The following is a 7879-nucleotide window of genomic DNA, read 5'->3' on the forward strand; positions in this document are numbered from 1 at the left end:
ATATTTAATTTAAATGATATATAATTAAATTTATAATTGCCACATATCTTGATGGATATTAAGGAGTCTCCATCTCTTCATTCAGAGCATGCAGTCTCTTTTAATAAGTCAATAAATTGCCATAATAAGGATCCAGGCTGAAAGAGGTAAATCCAGAAGGAAGCCCTGATGCCCTCTCGGGACTCCAAGACCACTTTAACTTTCATCAGATGCTATCTCTGTAATTTCTTCAGAAATATTGGGGCTGGCCCCGTGGCTGAGTGTTTAAGTCTGTGTCCTCCACTTCGCGGCCCAGGGTTTTGCTGGTTTGGATCCTGGGCGCGGATCTAGAACTGCTCATCAAGCCATGCTGAGGCTGCATCCCACCTAGCTCAAGCAGAAGGACCTACAACTGGAATATACAACTATGTACTGAGAGGCTTTGGGGAGAAGAAAAAAGATATCATCACTTGGAATCAAGACATTACTGTCTGAAGTGATAGCAAGGTACTTACTGCTCTTGAAAAACCCATTGTTAAATAGACTAATTCAAGGCCTTTTTCAGTTTCCCTGTTGTATATACTCTCTTCACAGCCAACTTCAAGATGTCAATATGTGGTCCCTATTGTAGAGTTGGGAAGTGATGTGCAGAATTGATTTTACAAAACAGTCTACACAAACAGGACACCTTGAATTCCACTCTGATACATCAACATGCACCTGAGTTTCCTTGTGTTTTGTGCATAATGGTTATTCCTACCTCGATGTTGGGGCACAGTTTCAGTGAAACCACAAGGCCAAAACTCCAGCACATTCAGGAGAGATGCAAAGAGAAAAATGGTAATATCAGTTGTAGGAGACAATAGTTAGCACACAGAATTCTAATTCACTATTTGTAGGAGTGCAAAGTACATCCATCAATTTAGGGAGTAGATGATATTTATCTAGTTAAGGTAGGAGACATGCAGCTATGATCTTTAAGTATATATCTTAGACAAAATGTGTACATATGCACCAGGACCCATTCACAAGAACATTGACAAGAGAGTTATTCATATTAGTAAAAACCATTTTAAGACTACACGCACCAAAAAGAGAGAATTTTATGTTCTTCAGAAAATATGAAATGTTATTTGTCTGTGAAAATGAACAAACTAAAATTCCAGTGGTCATGCGTATCCGTCTTCATACATGATAGTGAATACATGTAAGAAGATTATATAAACCATGTCTTTAAGATTATCCCACTTACCTAATGTTAAAAAGCAAATATCATGCATTATTTCAGAGTATATACTTAAGCTAAACTGTATGAATAAAGGAGAGAAAAGAGTTCCATCAAGTCCATGATGGTGGTTACAAATAAGGTCAGGTTAGATGATTTTGGTCAAGTTGGAGACCATAGAATCTTCTGGAATACAGGTAACCTTCTTCTGGACTTTCCTTTGATGATCCATGAGTATACTTGTCATTTATGGTAGACATTGCATTTCTACTCTACAGATTCTCTTTATTTTCCATACAGTTTAGTGGGGTGGGGTTGAAGTAGGGTGGTGAGAGCCACATCCTACACTAGTGTCTAATTCCTAACAAAGCGGCTGTTGGTTTCTTATAGCAAATACTTCCCATGTTGCATTGAGTTTTTCTCAAAACATGACCTCCACCTGCCTGATCACTCTCACCTGAATCTAGTCAGACAATGAGCCACATTTCAGGTGAGAAACTGGGTCTCTGAACAAACACTTTTGCCAGTCCTAGACCATATCCTGTTGAGAATTTGAAGTGGTTCTTGTGAATACCTGAAACTGTAATGGCCCAAGAATATGAATTCAGATGAAACCACTAAATATGGACTTGGGGGTGATTTCAGAGATGAGGTTTAACTCCGTCAGGTAGTGGTTTGGGGTCACATCTCTGGGGTTTGTTCCAGACTCAACTACAATCATAATGTCTGCTCTTTTATTGGACTTCAATGAGCAGGAATCATATGGAGATCATGGGAGGGAAGCAGCTCCCATTTTCTGCAGAAAACCTATGTCAGAGGTTCTCATGTGCCATGTTCTGTGAATCTGTTCTATATGGTTCTGTTTACTCCCCTCATGTGCCTTGAACCAGACAAGGTGACCTGGGGCAGTGCCTGGGTCCTCATATGCCCACCTTGTGTTTCCTGGAATGGAAGTGATGTGGACTCCAGGAAAATCAGCCCAGACCTGATTCTACGACAATATGGTCCCCATGGAGCTCAGCAGCCATGATCCCTTTCAAATGGCGACCTTTATCTATCTGCTTTCTTTTTCCAGGAATTCTCATTATTCCTGTCCAGTTCAGCTAAGACTCCTCCACGTCTCTGAGCTCTCTCCTCTCAGTTTACCTCCTCAAGGTTGACCTTCCATGATGCTCAGACTAGTTAGGATCCTCTATTATCTAATCTCTAATCTCCAGTGATTTATTCCACATGTGTCATATTTGATGATTACATATATTTTGTAATTAATTATTTGATGTCCATCACATCCCCAAGACTAGTAAGGATCAGGAACAGAGTCTATGTCAATTAAGCACATATTTTAGTTTTCATGATTGATATATTGTGTGAAAATGGTTGATGCTTGTAGATAAACTTTGTCTGATTGGATGAGTAAATGCATTTATTGTAAACAGAAAAAATGAACAAAAAGTTTCTTTTACACACACTGCAATTTGACGTAAATCAACCCTGTATCCCCCCCTGCTGCCTTCCTCTTTCATTTGTGTAAATTTTGTCTCTCTTTCACTTCCCAGATCCAAGGTTTTCCACTTTGCTCAGCTGAAACATGAGAAAAAGTTGGCAAACCAAAATGAACCAATCAAATACAAAAAAAATGATGAAAGCAAGAACAACTACGTAACTTTTGGGTAGCAATACAAAATGAAAATGCAGGGCTCTTGTTCAAATGTCAAGATGATGACAGAAGAACATTAACTCAGTTCGGAGACCTGTCCGATTCACAGCTCACCACTCATGAGGCCTGACCTGGATAGCGCAATGGGGAATCCAGTTATTGCACACTGTGGTACTGACCAGCATTTTCTGAGTGCTTCCTGGGTGCCAGGACCTGGGCTGGATAATGCATACATTCCATCACTGAGTCTTCACCATATAACTATTAGGTGGGAGTCATCTCCTCCTTTGTAAAGATGATCTCAGGGTCATGAATTAATTTGCCTAAAACACCTTGGTTTAGTACTACCATCGGTTTACAAATAGGTTTGTCTCCTATCTCCTGCCCATTCCAGCTCACTGCTTCCAAACTCAGTCCTACCCAGGCATTATCCTGAGTACCTGGCAGACCCTAACTCCCAGCTTCATGGTGCTAGTCTTTGTCTCACCCCCAATCTCTCTAATTTCAAGGAAGGCAGCTGTGTAAGGAGGTGCTGAACTCTGGGGTCAGGGTGCTCTGGATTCCATTCCCACACGGAAACTTACTGGAGATTTGACCTTGAAGAACAGACACAATATCCCTAAGCCTTTGTGCTGTCATCTTTAAAGTGCAGATGATATTTAAGTGTTAGAAAGGATCCCAACAGAAGAAAACCTCCACTGACAGGCCCTGAAATAAATGAGGCCCCACAAACAGTAGTTCTCTTACACTTTTCTTTGGAAAACGGAGAAAACTGGGGCCGCTTGGGGAGAGGCTCCCTTTTCCTCCAGGGATCTCCCTGCACCAAGATCCAAGATTTTTCAGCATTGTTTCCACAGCAGTGAGAATGTGCCGATCCATGCCTGGAGAAGAGGGATGCTCTGAACTCCAGAATAACCAGGCACATTGAGATCCCAGAACAAGGTAGCAGTTCCCAATCACTGCATGTGCACAGCGACTGCAGGCTTTACAAATTCCCCCAACAGAGAATGCCCCTGAAGGTGGTGTTAACAGGTCAGGGGCCTTCATAGCCTGCTCCTCCACCACCAGCTTCTATCCTCTGGCTGGACATGGGTATGTGTTCCCACATGGATTCCATCTTTACCCGGCCCCCTCACACTACTGTAAGGACAAACACGGATCATGGTGCTACTGAATCTCATGGTATCCCCATAAAAATATATCTATAATCATGGTCAGTAGCCTTCGGATAACAAGGTGGCATGCAGTTCTGTGAAGTTCTCAATGTAATAAATAATTTGGTCCTCATGTAAACCTCATGAGAAAATTACGAATCTCATTCACATTTACACGATGAGAAGATCGAGGTTCAGAGATCCTACACCATGTTCAGAGTCACAGAACCAGAGAGTGGAAGACCCATGAATGAGGCCGGGATGCCAAATACCAAACCCCAGTCTTGAAAACACTATAAACATTTCCACCTCCTACTACTTTCCTAGGACTGTCATAACGTTACCATAAACCAGATGGATTAAAACAAATTTATTCTCTAACAATTCTGGAGACTAGTAGTCCACAATCAAAGAGTCAGAAAGTCCCTGCTCACTATGTGGGCTCCAGGCAACAATCATCCCTTGCTTCTTCTTAGCTCTGTTGGCCCCAGGCACCCCTAGACTTGTGGTAGCATGACTTCAATCTCCGCCTCCATCTTCACATGGCTGACATCTCCTCATGTATCCCTGTCTTCACATGATGTACTCCTTATATGCCTATTCTCTGCTTCCGATAAGGACAGTGGAAATCCTGGATTAGGGCCCATCCTAATTCATTAAGATCTTATCTTAAATTGATTACATCTGCAAAGGCCCTATTTCCAAAAAGGTCACAGTAACAGGTACTGGCACTGAGGACTCCAACATATTATTGTAGGCTACACAATTCAATTCATATGAGCACCCAAAAGAAAATGTACAGAGGAATAAATTTATCAAAGGAGATGCAACACTTATACACTATAATATTACTTTTTTAATCTGCTGAAGGAAATTTGAAAAGGCCTAAATCAATGGAAAGACATTCCAGGATCATGACTTGGAAGATTTATCATTGTAAAGATAACAATACTCTCCAAGGCAATCTGTAAAATGAATTCAATCCCTTTCAAAATAACAAAGGCCATTTCTGCAGAAATGAAAAAGCCTTTTCTCTAATCCAAGATAATTGCAAAAGACCCAAAAAATCTTGAAAAAGAAGAGCAAAACTGTAGAACTCACACTTCCTGATCTCAAACTTACTGCAAAGACCCAGTAATCAAAACAGTGTGGTTTTAGCGTGAGGACAGACATATAGCTGCATGAAATAAAATGGAAAGATGAGACGTAAACCCATACATATGAGCAGTTGACTTTTGACAAAGGTGACAATACCACTCAATGGTGAAAGAATGGTCTCGTCAACAAATTGTATGGGGAAAGCTGGATATCCACAGGTAAAAGAAAATAGCTGGACACTTCTTATGCACAAATTATCTCAAAATGGATCAACTTAAGAGTTAAAATTTAAAAATTCTTAGAGAAAAACATAGAGTCAATCTTCATAATCTTGGACTTGACAATAGTTTTTTAGATATGACAAAAAAGAAGCAGCAGCAAAGAAAAAAAGACTCATTGAACATCATCAGATTTTAAAATATATATCAAGAGTGTAAAAAACAACCTACAAAACTGGAAAAGATATTTTCAAATCATATATCTAATAAGGGTCTAGTATCCACAATATATAGAAATCATTTTTAACACAACCACCAAAAAAAATGACCCAATTAAAAAGTAGTCCAATGGTTTGAATAGACATTTCTACAAGGAATATATACAAATGGACATCAAGCATATGAAGGATGATCAACTCATTACCAATTAGAGAAACACAAATAAAACCACTATGAGTTGTTACTTCATACCTACTTCATTGAACATAATTTGAAAAAAATAACAAGTGTTGATGAGAATGCAGAGAAGTCTGAATCCACATATAATATTTGTAGGAATGTGAAATGATTCAGCCACTGTGTAAAGCAGTTTGGGAGTTCCTTAAAAATTTAAGCCAAGAATTACCATATGACATAGAATTCCCCTTTTAGTTTCAAGCTTCGGTTATGCAAAATTAATAAGTTTTAGAGATCCGCTGTTCGATTGTGTGCCTATAGTTAACAACACCGTACTGTACATGAAAATTTGTAAAGAGAGTAGATGTTATGCTAAGTGCTCTTACCACAATAAAGAAAAGAAAAAAGAATTATAAACACATATTTGAACAAACACTTATGCAGTGTGTTCATAGAATAATTATTCATAATAAACAAAAAGTAACAACAGCCCAAATGTCTGTCAACGGATGAATGGAAAAAGAACAAATGAAACCCATCAATTGTCTCCAGCTAGTGATTTCCCAAAGTGTGGAGACAGAATCCACAGTTTCAGATGAAGAGCTGTTTTCTGGGGGACAAGAGGTCATGAGGAGGCAGAAATGACTCAGAGGTTTTGATGGACGAGTGATGAAGAGGTGGTACTGCTGCTCATAGAAACAAGGAAGTCAGAGAAAGGAAGCGCTCGGGAGAAGCAAAACCACAGATCCAGGCCAGGAGGGAAGTGGTGCTTCCCTCTGTGATTCAGTTGACAGTATTACAAACAGCTCCCCAAGCCTCCTTCTCCTCTTGGGGTCCTCCATTCTGTGATAGCTCCATTGACTCCTCTAGCCAAGCAAGGCATAAAGTAAAATAGCCCTCAATTCTTCACTCTTTTCCACCTCACATACAATAAACACGTCCGCTCAACTTGTTAGAGTGAAAAACATCTGGTATTTAAGAGATCTGTCCACCACCGCCCTCCTTATCTCTCATAAGGGCTCAGCCTGACATGGTGAGTTTAACACGTGAGACACGAGCCCCAATATGTCAGATATTCCTTGAGTCACTTAGTGTTTAAATATTTGACCGCTGCTGACAGTTCAGCTCTGCCCCTTAATAATGCTAGGTTCAGTATAAAATTCTGTATTCACAACTAATATTTTGAGGGTATTTCTGCAGTATTTTCTGTCACCTCTTTTTGCTCTTGAGAAGTCCAATCCCAGTAAGCTTGTCAGTGGAGGGTAACTTGCATTTTTCCATTAATTTCAGAATTTTTTAAAAATTTATTCTCAATTTCTTTACCAGGGTAAAGATATGATTTCATTTTTAATTTCCTGCACTTTAAATCCATGTTATTCTTCATTTCTGTAAAAATTGCAGCCACTCTCTCTTCAAGGTTGCCTAACGCCATTCTCACTTCTTTTATCCTGAAACTGTGATAGATGTCTGTTTACTCTATTCATTGTATTTCATTTGTATATTCAAAACTTTTCTATTTTTCCATTTCTGATCTTGCTGTGATGCTTTCTAGAAATTAAATCCATATTTTCTTCCAGTGATGTCAGCAGGATGGCAGAGTAGGAAGTCCCAGCTCTCATTCCCACATAGAAACACTGATAAAACAACAATATTTGGGCCAAAATATCTTTAAGATATTTTGATTCCGGAATCCAGTTAATAATTTGCAACACCTCGGGGAAGCATCAAACCAAGAAAAAATACTTTGAAATGGATAAAAAGAGCAGTTTCACTTTACCCACGTCACCCTTCCCCCAAGCCACTGAGAAAGCAGCTCAGCCCAGGATTTCTCCCTAGGAGAAAAGAGTGGGTGAAGCTGCATCTGAGGGCGCTGACCCAGAGACCTACTGGTGTCTCACCTAACCAAGAGAATGAACTGGCAGATGCACATGGGGAAGCCGAGAACAGCAGATAGGGGCTCTCTGAACAGGCACAGCCCTGAGACTGCTCCCCCAGGAGGGAGGGAGAAGAGTGGAGCTTGCACCCAACATCCTAATATTTCAGGGCACTGCCCTCTGGGAAAAAGATGCATGAGGTGTGTGGTGGCCGACACCACTCTGCAAGATTGAGAGAAGGTGCCCAGCCTTGAGACTGCTCCCCCAGGAGGAAGTGG

The sequence above is a fragment of the Equus przewalskii genome, chromosome 9 (assembly GCF_037783145.1).
Source record: "Equus przewalskii isolate Varuska chromosome 9, EquPr2, whole genome shotgun sequence".
In the NCBI taxonomy this organism is placed as follows: Eukaryota; Metazoa; Chordata; class Mammalia; order Perissodactyla; family Equidae; genus Equus; species Equus przewalskii.